Source organism: Pseudophryne corroboree, chromosome 9 (genome assembly GCF_028390025.1).
Source record: "Pseudophryne corroboree isolate aPseCor3 chromosome 9, aPseCor3.hap2, whole genome shotgun sequence".
Taxonomy (NCBI): domain Eukaryota; kingdom Metazoa; phylum Chordata; class Amphibia; order Anura; family Myobatrachidae; genus Pseudophryne; species Pseudophryne corroboree.
Genome location: NC_086452.1, coordinates 350,512,063 through 350,525,633, shown reverse-complemented (window position 1 = coordinate 350,525,633; position 13,571 = coordinate 350,512,063). Strand labels below are relative to the sequence as shown.

The window sequence follows — 13,571 nt, the reverse complement described above, 5'->3', positions numbered from 1 at the left end:
TTCTCTTACGTCCTAGAGGATGCTGGGGACCAATTTAGTACCATGGGGTATAGACGGGTCCTTTGGGAGCCACTAGCACTTTAAGAGTTTAATAGTGTGGGCTGGCCCCTCCCTCTATGCCTCTCCTACCAGACTCCGTTTAGAAAATGTGCCCGGAGGAGCCGGTCACAGCTAGGGGAGCTCCTAGGAGTTTTTCTAGTTTTATTTTTTTCTAAGAGTTGTTAGATACAGGAAGGCTGCTGGCAACAGCCTCCCTGCTTCGTGGGACTTAAGGGGGGAGTAGGAACCAACTTCCTGAAGAGTTAATGGTTCTCTGTCTCCGCTGACAGGACACTGAGCTCCTGAGGGTGCTGATCGCAAGCCCACATGGCGACCGCTCACTCTCGCAGCATGGCCGCCACCTCCTAACAGAGCCAGAAGAATGAAATGTGGTGAGTACAGTGCCGTCGTCCCGGTTAGCGGGACGCTGGCGGGTATGGCTGCACAAGGGTGGGAGCGCAGCTCTGGAAGGCTGCGCTCCGGACAGCTCAGCAACGCTTTGTGTAAGCGCTTTAAGGGGCGTCCTGAGCATGCACAATTCACCCTAAACTGGTTACTCAGCTAACAGGGGCTAATCTCGCTGTTAACAACAAACACCTCAGGCCAGTATAAACAATTAGTGCAGGAAGCCGCGCGCCATTGCTAGGGGCGGGGCTTCCTCTCAGAGCGGATCCAGCACTCACCAGCACCATTTTCTCCCCGCAGATACATAGGAAAGAACGCTGACAGGAAGCGCTGCCCTCCACATAACTCCAGCATACCTCTGCGGTACTAGGGCATTATAGACGGGGGGGGGGGGGTGATACTAGTACCTTTACCCTATTAAGGGTAGTTAGTCTGCACCAGGCTTTTATCATAATAATTGCCTACAGGGGCGCTGTGTGGCTGGCTCCTTATACTCTGTGACTCTCTGAAGGTACTCTGGGGGAAACTGTGTCTGACATTTTCCTGTGTGTGTGTGTAAGTGTGCATATCCCACATTACCATGTCTAAGGACTCTGTGTCCTGTGCTGCAGAGTGTTTATCTTCTCCTGAGGAGTCTATTCCATGTACTCAGGACTTAATGCAAAAGAAAAAGGAGTTGTTCCGCACTGGTAAATGTTATCAGACAAAAACCTTTATTAACCGGTATAGTGTCTGAGACCGACTTTGGAAAATATAACACACTGTGTAAGTATACCATCGGTGGTGCTCCCTGAGTCAGTGGGTTTACATGCGAAAATAAAAAAGAGAAAAAGAAAGACTCTGTGCTGGGGCACTCTTATATGAAAAATTAATAGACAATAAAATTTAACCTTTATTATGAATCATCTAAAATATAGTGTGACAATCAAGACGTAGTATTTAAAATGAAATTAAGACAGTGATAATTAATAAACTGTAGATACTGCCTGGGTGAAGAATTACCATATTCAGTATAATAACAGGAGTAGCCTCGCATATGTCTACTATCCATAAGTAGATGGCTAAATTCTCCCAAAGTGGTATCCCATGTATTGATCTTAGCACCAGTAGGATCAGTGGTTTGTTGCCTAATTTGGTGTTAATCCACCTTCTGTATAGATATCTAACAGTGGTGCCACCATAGGCATGTTAATGCAGCAGGTTAGACAGGAGCGTATAGCCTGCTAAGTAAATCGTGAAATTTATTATCAGGCTATTGAATAAACAGTGAGAAAGTAGTACTTGAGCCAAAATAAAATGTTACGTTTGAGGAGAGGACTTGTATGTTCTCAAATGGAACCTTTAACAGGTATTATTTTCTATATCGAAAGAAGAGAAGAAAGAGGATTAAGGGAATGTTCCTTCTGCTTTCCAACCAAGTTTACTGCACCTGGTGTTCCTTGGCAGTCTCCCAAACAAGTACAGACCAGGCCTACCAGAGCTTTGCTTCCAAGATCAGATGGGATTAGACGTCTCCTGTGGAGTATGGCCGTAAACAGCTGGATGAGAGAGTACTAATTCCTAATAAACAGAGAATAAACTGTTTACAATTTGCCCAGAATAACAATAAACAATGTTTGTACAGATGATAGTTGTGTTGGTAATTCAAACAACATCAAATTGATCTTCTTTGAAGAGATGTCAGAGAACAATGTGCTAATCCAACGCGTTTCGTCCTACAGACTTCAACAGGGGTATATTAATCAATAATATTATTTATAATTAGTTATCTTTTCTTTCCTTTTTTCTTATATACCCAATTTATGACATATGGGCATTTATTGCTATATTTTTTTCTTTTCTAGCACTCCTGCACGTCTGTGCTAATGTGCTCTCTCATACAGCCCCAGTCTCTACAGTGGTAGTGACTAACTCCTGCGGAGTTTTATTTATGGACAGCAGAAGCACATCTCTGTTTATTAGGAATTAGTACTCTCTCATCCAGCTGTTTACGGCCATACTCCACAGGAGACACCTAATCCCTTCTGATCTTGGAAGCAAAGCTCTGGTAGGCCTGGTCAGTACTTGTTTGGGAGACTGCCAAGGAACTCCAGGTGCAGTTAACTTGGCTGGAAAGCAGAAGGAACATTCCCTTAATCCTCTTTCTTCTCTTCTTTCGATATAGAAAATAATAATTTTTAAAGGTTCCATTTGAGAACATACAAGTCCTCTCCTCAAACGTAACATTCTCTTTTGGCTCAAGTACTACTTTCTCACTGTTTATTCAATAGCCTGATAATAAATTTCACGATTTACTTAGCAGGCTATACACTCCTGTCTAACCTGCTGCATTAACATGCCTATGGTGGCACCACTGTTAGATATCTATACAGAAGGTGGATTAACACCAAATTAGGCAACAAACCACTGATCCTACTGGTGCTAAGATCAATACACGGGATACCACTTTGGGAGAATTTAGCCATCTACTTATGGATAGTAGACATATGCGAGGCTACTCCTGTTATTATACTGAATAATTCTTCACCCAGGCAGTATCTACTGTTTATTAATTATCACTGTCATAATTTCATTTTGAATACTACGTCTTGATTGTCACACTATATTTTAGATGATTCATAATAAAGGTTAAATTTTATTGTCTATTAATTTTTCATATAAGAGTGCCCCAGCACAGAGTCTTTCTTTTTCTCTTTTTTATTTTCGCATGTACTCAGGACTGCAATATGCTGTCTCAGCCTTCTGAATCCCCTTATTCTTTAAGGGGAATGATATCCCAGATTTCAAATAGGATTTCACATACTGAGAAGGAGACGCAGTTTTTGAGAAAATCTGTAGAGAGTTTGAAGTTTTCAGCTCCCACTACTTCGTCTAAGAGCCCACCTACATACCCGCAAAAGCGTACACTTGCCCGGATAATGCAAGCTGACACGGATACCGACTCTGATACAGGGGACGGTGATGGGGATATGCAGGGGGGAGATGCATCCCTTGCTAAAGGGGTGCAGCTCATGTTTGAAGCCATTAGGGATGTTTTGCATATTACGGAGAAGGTACCTGAGCCGGAAGGGGAATCTTATTTTACAGTAAATAAGCAATCCTCGCACACCTTCCCGGCTTCAAAGGAATTAAACTCCTTATTTGAAAAATCCTGGAAAAACCTAGAGAAAAAATTCCAAATCCCTAAAAGAATTCTCATAGCTTTCCCTTTCCCTGAAGAGGATAGGAAGAAGTGGTAAAACCTGCCTATAGTAGACGCTTCTGTATCTAGGTTGTCTAAAAAGGTGGTTTTACCTGTCCCTGGTTCAGCCGCCTTAAAGGAGCCGTCTGACCGCAAAAACTGAGACTACGCTCAAATCACTATACACGGCTACAGGCGTAGCCTTAAGGCCCACTTTTGCCTGTGCATGGCTTTCTAAAGCCATAGGAAAATGGTCAGGCACTTTACTAGAGGACTTAGATACTATGGATAGGAGTGACATTGACTTGTTTTTACGTCACATACAGGATTCTGCAGGTTTCATGGTGGAGGCCATGAAGGACCTTGGCCTGCTTAATGCGAGGGCTACTTCTATGGCAGTATCGGCACGCAGAGGACTCTGGCTACGCCAATGGACTGCGGATGCAGAATCCAAGAAAAGTGTGGAGAACCTACCCTTCACAGGTCAGGCACTATTTGGGGACGCATTGGATGTGTGGATTTCCATGGCAACTGCGGGTGAGTCGACATTTCTTCCCTCCACAGCAGCACCGGCTAGGAAATCTTATCCTACGCCTTCACTGCAGTCCATTTGGACTGCAAAATTAAAAAAATCAAAACCTCCCCCCACCTTCTTTAGAGGCGGTAGGGGAAAATCCAGAAAACATGCACCACCGGGTTCCCAGGAAAAGAAACCAAGTTCTGCTTCCTCAAAATCTTCAGCATGACGGTGGACCTCCCAGCCTGGAGATCGGACAGGTGGGAGCGAGACTAAAAGATTTAATGTCACGTCTGGGCTAGAGATGAGCGGGTTCGGTTTCTTTGAATCCGAACCCGCACGAACTTCACTTTTTTTTTCACGGGTCCGAGCGACTCGGATCTTCCCGCCTTGCTCGGTTAACCCGAGCGCGCCCGAACGTCATCATGACGCTGTCGGATTCTCGCGAGGCTCGGATTCTATCGCGAGACTCGGATTCTATATAAGGAGCCGCGCGTCGCCGCCATTTTCACACGTGCATTGAGATTGATAGGGAGAGGACGTGGCTGGCGTCCTCTCCATTTAGATTAGATTTAGAAGAGAGAGAGAGAGAGAGATTGCTGTGATACTGTAGATTAGAAGAGAGTGCAGAGTGCAGACAGAGTTTAGTGACTGACGACCACAGTGACCAGTGACCACCAGAGACAGTGCAGTTGTTTGTTTTATTTAATATATCCGTTCTCTGCCTGAAAAAAACGATACACAGTCACACAGTGACTCAGTCTGTGTGCACTGCTCAGCCCAGTGTGCTGCACATCAATGTATTGTATATAAAGCTTATAATTGTGGGGGAGACTGGGGAGCACTGCAGGTTGTTATAGCAGGAGCCAGGAGTACATGATAAATAATATTATATTAAAATTAAACAGTGCACACTTTTGCTGCAGGAGTGCCACTGCCAGTGTGACTAGTGGTGACCAGTGCCTGACCACCAGTATATTAGTAGTATTGTATACTATCTCTTTATCAACCAGTCTATATTAGCAGCAGACACAGTACAGTGCGGTAGTTCACGGCTGTGGCTACCTCTGTGTCGGCACTCGGCAGCCCGTCCATAATTGTATATACCAGTGACCTAACCGTGGTTTTTTTTTCTTTCTTTATACATACATACTAGTTACGAGTATACTATCTCTTTATCAACCAGTCTATATATTAGCAGCAGACACAGTACAGTGCGGTAGTTCACGGCTGTGGCTACCTCTGTGTCGGCACTCGGCAGCCCGTCCATAATTGTATATACCACCTAACCGTGGTTTTTTTTTCTTTCTTTATACATACATACTAGTTACGAGTATACTATCTCTTTATCAACCAGTCTATATATTAGCAGCAGACACAGTACAGTGCGGTAGTTCACGGCTGTGGCTACCTCTGTGTCGGCACTCCGCAGCCCGTCCATAATTGTATATACCAGTGACCTAACCGTGGTTTTTTTTTCTTTCTTTATACATACATACTAGTTACGAGTATACTATCTCTTTATCAACCAGTCTATATATTAGCAGCAGACACAGTACAGTGCGGTAGTTCACGGCTGTGGCTACCTCTGTGTCGGCACTCGGCAGCCCGTCCATAATTGTATATACCAGTGACCTAACCGTGGTTTTTTTTTCTTTCTTTATACATACATACTAGTTACGAGTATACTATCTCTTTATCAACCAGTCTATATATTAGCAGCAGACACAGTACAGTGCGGTAGTTCACGGCTGTGGCTACCTCTGTGTCGGCACTCGGCAGCCCGTCCATAATTGTATATACCAGTGACCTAACCGTGGTTTTTTTTTCTTTCTTTATACATACATACTAGTTACGAGTATACTATCTCTTTATCAACCAGTCTATATATTAGCAGCAGACACAGTACAGTGCGGTAGTTCACGGCTGTGGCTACCTCTGTGTCGGCACTCGGCAGCCCGTCCATAATTGTATATACCACCTAACCGTGGTTTTTTTTTCTTTCTTTATACATACATACTAGTTACGAGTATACTATCTCTTTATCAACCAGTCTATATATTAGCAGCAGACACAGTACAGTGCGGTAGTTCACGGCTGTGGCTACCTCTGTGTTGGCACTCGGCAGCCCGTCCATAATTGTATATACCAGTGACCTAACCGTGGTTTTTTTTTCTTTCTTTATACATACATACTAGTTACGAGTATACTATCTCTTTATCAACCAGTCTATATATTAGCAGCAGACACAGTACAGTGCGGTAGTTCACGGCTGTGGCTACCTCTGTGTCGGCACTCGGCAGCCCGTCCATAATTGTATACTAGTATCCAATCCATCCATCTGCATTGTTTACCTGAGGTGCCTTTTAGTTGTGCCTATTAAAATATGGAGAACAAAAATGTTGAGGTTCCAAAATTAGGGAAAGATCAAGATCCACTTCCACCTCGCGCTGAAGCTGCTGCCACTAGTCATGGCCGAGACGATGAAATGCCAGCAACGTCGTCTGCCAAGGCCGATGCCCAATGGCATAGTACAGAGCATGTCAAAACCAAAACACCAAATATCAGTAAAAAAAGGACTCCAAAACCTAAAATAAAATTGTCGGAGGAGAAGCGTAAACTTGCCAATATGCCATTTACCACACGGAGTGGCAAGGAACGGCTGAGGCCCTGGCCTATGTTCATGGCTAGTGGTTCAGCTTCACATGAGGATGGAAGCACTCAGCCTCTCGCTAGAAAACTGAAAAGACTCAAGCTGGCAAAAGCACCGCAAAGAACTGTGCGTTCTTTGAAATCCCAAATCCACAAGGAGAGTCCAATTGTGTCGGTTGCGATGCCTGACCTTCCCAACACTGGACGTGAAGAGCATGCGCCTTCCACCATTTGCACGCCCCCTGCAAGTGCTGGAAGGAGCACCCGCAGTCCAGTTCCTGATAGTCAGATTGAAGATGTCAGTGTTGAAGTACACCAGGATGAGGAGGATATGGGTGTTGCTGGCGCTGGGGAGGAAATTGACCAGGAGGATTCTGATGGTGAGGTGGTTTGTTTAAGTCAGGCACCCGGGGAGACACCTGTTGTCCGTGGGAGGAATATGGCCGTTGACATGCCAGGTGAAAATACCCAAAAAATCAGCTCTTCGGTGTGGAGGTATTTCACCAGAAATGCGGACAACAGGTGTCAAGCCGTGTGTTCCCTTTGTCAAGCTGTAATAAGTAGGGGTAAGGACGTTAACCACCTCGGAACATCCTCCCTTATACGTCACCTGCAGCGCATTAATAATAAGTCAGTGACAAGTTCAAAAACTTTGGGTGACAGCGGAAGCAGTCCACTGACCAGTAAATCCCTTCCTCTTGTAACCAAGCTCACGCAAACCACCCCACCAACTCCCTCAGTGTCAATTTCCTCCTTCCCCAGGAATGCCAATAGTCCTGCAGGCCATGTCACTGGCAAGTCTGACGAGTCCTCTCCTGCCTGGGATTCCTCCGATGCATCCTTGCGTGTAACGCCTACTGCTGCTGGCGCTGCTGTTGTTGCCGCTGGGAGTCGATGGTCATCCCAGAGGGGAAGTCGTAAGCCCACTTGTACTACTTCCAGTAAGCAATTGACTGTTCAACAGTCCTTTGCGAGGAAGATGAAATATCACAGCAGTCATCCTACTGCAAAGCGGATAACTGAGTCCTTGACAACTATGTTGGTGTTAGACGTGCGTCCGGTATCCGCCGTTAGTTCACAGGGCACTAGACAATTTATTGAGGCAGTGTGCCCCCGTTACCAAATACCATCTAGGTTCCACTTCTCTAGGCAGGCGATACCGAGAATGTACACGGACGTCAGAAAAAGACTCACCAGTCTCCTAAAAAATGCAGTTGTACCCAATGTCCACTTAACCACGGACATGTGGACAAGTGGAGCAGGGCAGGGTCAGGACTATATGACTGTGACAGCCCACTGGGTAGATGTATGGACTCCCGCCGCAAGAACAGCAGCGGCGGCACCAGTAGCAGCATCTCGCAAACGCCAACTCTTTCCTAGGCAGGCTACGCTTTGTATCACCGCTTTCCAGAATACGCACACAGCTGAAAACCTCTTACGGCAACTGAGGAAGATCATCGCGGAATGGCTTACCCCAATTGGACTCTCCTGTGGATTTGTGGCATCGGACAACGCCAGCAATATTGTGTGTGCATTAAATATGGGCAAATCCCAGCACGTCCCATGTTTTGCACATACCTTGAATTTGGTGGTGCAGAATTTTTTTAAAAACGACAGGGGCGTGCAAGAGATGCTGTCGGTGGCCAGAAAAATTGCGGGACACTTTCGGCGTACAGGCACCACGTACAGAAGACTGGAGCACCACCAAAAACTACTGAACCTGCCCTGCCATCATCTGAAGCAAGAAGTGGTAACGAGGTGGAATTCAACCCTCTATATGCTTCAGAGGTTGGAGGAGCAGCAAAAGGCCATTCAAGCCTATACAATTGAGCACGATATAGGAGATGGAATGCACCTGTCTCAAGTGCAGTGGAGAATGATTTCAACGTTGTGCAAGGTTCTGATGCCCTTTGAACTTGCCACACGTGAAGTCAGTTCAGACACTGCCAGCCTGAGTCAGGTCATTCCCCTCATCAGGCTTTTGCAGAAGAAGCTGGAGGCATTGAAGAAGGAGCTAAAAGGGAGCGATTCCGCTAGGCATGTGGGACTTGTGGATGCAGCCCTTAATTCGCTTAACAAGGATTCACGGGTGGTCAATCTGTTGAAATCAGAGCACTACATTTTGGCCACCGTGCTCGATCCTAGATTTAAAGCCTACCTTGGATCTCTCTTTCCGGCAGACACAGGTCTGCTGGGGTTGAAAGACCTGCTGGTGACAAAATTGTCAAGTCAAGCGGAACGCGACCTGTCAACATCTCCTCCTTCACATTCTCCCGCAACTGGGGGTGCGAGGAAAAGGCTCAGAATTCCGAGCCCACCCGCTGGCGGTGATGCAGGGCAGTCTGGAGCGACTGCTGATGCTGACATCTGGTCCGGACTGAAGGACCTGACAACGATTACGGACATGTCGTCTACTGTCACTGCATATGATTCTCTCAACATTGATAGAATGGTGGAGGATTATATGAGTGACCGCATCCAAGTAGGCACGTCACACAGTCCGTACTTATACTGGCAGGAAAAAGAGGCAATTTGGAGGCCCTTGCACAAACTGGCTTTATTCTACCTAAGTTGCCCTCCCACAAGTGTGTACTCCGAAAGAGTGTTTAGTGCCGCCGCTCACCTTGTCAGCAATCGGCGTACGAGGTTACATCCAGAAAATGTGGAGAAGATGATGTTCATTAAAATGAATTATAATCAATTCCTCCGCGGAGACATTGACCAGCAGCAATTGCCTCCACAAAGTACACAGGGAGCTGAGATGGTGGATTCCAGTGGGGACGAATTGATAATCTGTGAGGAGGGGGATGTACACGGTGATATATCGGAGGGTGAAGATGAGGTGGACATCTTGCCTCTGTAGAGCCAGTTTGTGCAAGGAGAGATTAATTGCTTCTTTTTTGGGGGGGGTCCAAACCAACCCGTCATATCAGTCACAGTCGTGTGGCAGACCCTGTCACTGAAATGATGGGTTGGTTAAAGTGTGCATGTCCTGTTTTGTTTATACAACATAAGGGTGGGTGGGAGGGCCCAAGGATAATTCCATCTTGCACCTCTTTTTTCTTTTCTTTTTCTTTGCATCATGTGCTGATTGGGGAGGGTTTTTTGGAAGGGACATCCTGCGTGACACTGCAGTGCCACTCCTAAATGGGCCCGGTGTTTGTGTCGGCCACTAGGGTCGCTAATCTTACTCACACAGTCAGCTACCTCATTGCGCCTCTTTTTTTCTTTGCGTCATGTGCTGTTTGGGGAGGGTTTTTTGGAAGGGACATCCTGCGTGACACTGCAGTGCCACTCCTAGATGGGCCCGGTGTTTGTGTTGGCCACTAGGGTCGCTAATCTTACTCACACAGCTACCTCATTGCGCCTCTTTTTTTCTTTGCGTCATGTGCTGTTTGGGGAGGGTTTTTTGGAAGGGACATCCTGCGTGACACTGCAGTGCCACTCCTAGATGGGCCCGGTGTTTGTGTCGGCCACTAGGGTCGCTAATCTTACTCACACAGCTACCTCATTGCGCCTCTTTTTTTCTTTGCGTCATGTGCTGTTTGGGGAGGGTTTTTTGGAAGGGACATCCTGCGTGACACTGCAGTGCCACTCCTAGATGGGCCCGGTGTTTGTGTCGGCCACTAGGGTCGCTAATCTTACTCACACAGTCAGCTACCTCATTGCGCCTCTTTTTTTCTTTGCGTCATGTGCTGTTTGGGGAGGGTTTTTTGGAAGGGCCATCCTGCGTGACACTGCAGTGCCACTCCTAGATGGGCCCGGTGTTTGTGTCGGCCACTAGGGTCGCTAATCTTACTCACACAGTCAGCTACCTCATTGCGCCTCTTTTTTTCTTTGCGTCATGTGCTGTTTGGGGAGGGTTTTTTGGAAGGGCCATCCTGCGTGACACTGCAGTGCCACTCCTAGATGGGCCCGGTGTTTGTGTCGGCCACTAGGGTCGCTAATCTTACTCACACAGCTACCTCATTGCGCCTCTTTTTTTCTTTGCGTCATGTGCTGTTTGGGGAGGGTTTTTTGGAAGGGACATCCTGCGTGACACTGCAGTGCCACTCCTAGATGGGCCCGGTGTTTGTGTCGGCCACTAGGGTCGCTTATCTTACTCACACAGCGACCTCGGTGCAAATTTTAGGACTAAAAATAATATTGTGAGGTGTGAGGTATTCAGAATAGACTGAAAATGAGTGTAAATTATGGTTTTTGAGGTTAATAATACTTTGGGATCAAAATGACCCCCAAATTCTATGATTTAAGCTGTTTTTTAGTGTTTTTGGAAAAAAACACCCGAATCCAAAACACACCCGAATCCGACAAAAATAATTCGGTGAGGTTTTGCCAAAACGCGTTCGAACCCAAAACACGGCCGCGGAACCGAACCCAAAACCAAAACACAAAACCCGAAAAATTTCAGGCGCTCATCTCTAGTCTGGGCGTCATCATGCCTGGATCCCTGGGTTAGAGATATTGTTAACCAGGGGTACAGACTGGCGTTTCAGGAACTCCCACCTCACAGATTCTTCAAATCAGGCTTACCAGCTTTGCTGACAGAAAGGGCTATCCTACAGAAAGCCATTCAAAAATTGGTACAAACAAATGTCATTGTTCCAGTTCCACCTCACCTAATAACCAAGAGTTATTACTCAAACCTGTTTGTGGTACCGAAACCGGACGGTTCGGTTTGACCTATTTTGAACCTGAAGTCATTGAACCCTTACTTGAGGGTTTTCCATTTCAAGATGGAGTCTCTGAGAGCGGTGATCTCATGTCTGGAGGAGGGGGAATTCCGAGTATTCCTGGATATCAAGGATGTGTACCTTCACATTCCGATCTGGCCACCTCACCAGGCCTATCTACGGTTTGCACTACAAGACTGTCACTATCAGTTCCAGACATTACCATTCGGCCTCTCCACAGCACCGAGGGTGTTCACCAAGGTGATGGCGGAGATGATGCTCCTCCTCCGCAAACAGGGTGTGAACATAATTCCATATCTGGACGATCTGCTGATAAAAGCATATTCCAAGGAGAAGCTGTTGCAGAGTATTGCACTCTCAACTCAACTACTCTGGGATCATGGGTGGATCCTGAACCTTCCAAAGTCACATTTGAAACCGACAAGGAGACTGCCCTTCCTGGGGGTGATACTCGACACGGAAGTGCAGAGGGTGTTTCTACCACTAGAGAAAGTGTTGGTGATCCAATCAATGGTCCGGGATGTCTTGCGTCCAGCCCGGGTATCGGTTCATCAGTGCATTCGCCTTCTAGGGAAGATGGTAGCCTCCTACGAGGCTCTACCGTATGGAAGATCACATGCAAGGTTCTTCCAGCTGGATCTCCTGGACAAGTGGTCAGGATCACATCTTCACATGCACCAGCGGATTCGCCTGTCGCCGAAAGCCAGAATTTCACTTCTATGGTGGTTGCAGACATCTCACCTGCTCGAGGGCCGCAGGTTCGGAATTCAGAATTGGATTCTTCTAACCATGGATGCAAGCCTCAGAGATTGGGGAAGCAGTCACCCAGGGGAAAAACTTCCAAGGAAGGTGGTCAAGTCAGGAATCTGTCCTTCCAATAAACATTCTGGAACTAAGGGCCACATACAGCGTCCTCCTCCAAGTGGCACATCTTCTGCAAGATTAAGCCATTCAAGTTCAGTCAGACAACATCACAGCAGTGTCCTACATAAACAGGCAGGGCGGAACGAAGAGCAGGGCTGCAATGTCAGAGGTAACAAAAATCCTCCGCTGGGCAGAAAGACACGTGCTGGCGCTGTCGGCGATCTTCATTCCGGGTGTGGACAATTGGGAAGCAGACTTCCTCAGCAGACACGATCTCCATCCAGGAGTATAGGGCCTCCACCTGGAGGTGTTCACAGAGGTGACAAGCCGATGGGGTGTACCTCAAATAGACATGATGGCCTCTCGCCTCAACAAGAAGCTTCGGCGGTACTGTTCCAGGTCACGAAACCCACAATCAGTGGCGGCGAATGCCCTGGTGACTCTGTGGGTGTTCCAGTCAGTGTATGTGTTCCCTCCACTTCCACTCATCCCAAGGGTTCCCAAACTAATAAAAAGATCAGGAATTCCGGCGATCCTCATTGCTCCGGACTGGCCAAGAAGAGCTTGGTACGCGGATCTTCTGGCATTACTGCTGGAGGATCTGAGGCCTCTTCCTCTTTGCGAGGACCTTCTACAACAGGGGCTGTTAGCCTATCAAGACTTACCGCGGCTACGTTTGATGGCATGGAGGTTGAACACCAGTTCTTTGCTCAGAAGGGCATTCCGACCAAAGTTATTCCTACTCTGATCCAAGCTAGGAAGGGGGTAACGTCTAAACATTACCATTGGATTTGGAAAAAGTATGTCTCTTGGTGTAAATCCAAGAAGTTTCCTACGGTGGAGTTTCAACTGGGACGTTTTCTCCTCTTTCTGCAAGCTGGTGTGGATGTGGGCCTACGCTTGGGCTCAATCAAAGTCCAGATTTCGGCCTTGTCCATTTTCTTCCAGAAACAATTGGCTGCTATCCCTGAGGTTCAGACTTTCTTGAAAGGATTTCTGCACATACAACCACCCTTTGTGCCTCCTACGGCACCTTGGGATCTTAATGTGGTGCTGCAGTTCCTGCAATCTGATTGGTTCGAACCTTTACAGGAGGTGGACGTAAAGTTTATTACTTGGAAGGCGGTCACACTGTTGGCATTGGCATCTGCAAGACGTGTGTCGGAATTGGGGGCGTTGTCGCACAAGAGCCCCTACTTGATTTTCCATGAGGATAGAG

The 13,571-nt window shown here is 46.9% G+C and overlaps 1 protein-coding gene and 2 pseudogenes across 1 annotated transcript in view; 2 read left to right on the top strand and 1 right to left on the bottom strand.

The window, feature by feature from the left end:
- The window catches only part of CSF2RB (colony stimulating factor 2 receptor subunit beta), a 231,819-nt gene that overhangs the window by 41,921 nt on the left and 176,327 nt on the right, over positions 1 to 13,571 (top strand). The window lies entirely within an intron of this gene.
- On the bottom strand, positions 1,862 to 1,980 carry LOC134964849 (5S ribosomal RNA; annotated as a pseudogene).
- LOC134964664 (5S ribosomal RNA) lies at positions 2,431 to 2,549 on the top strand (annotated as a pseudogene).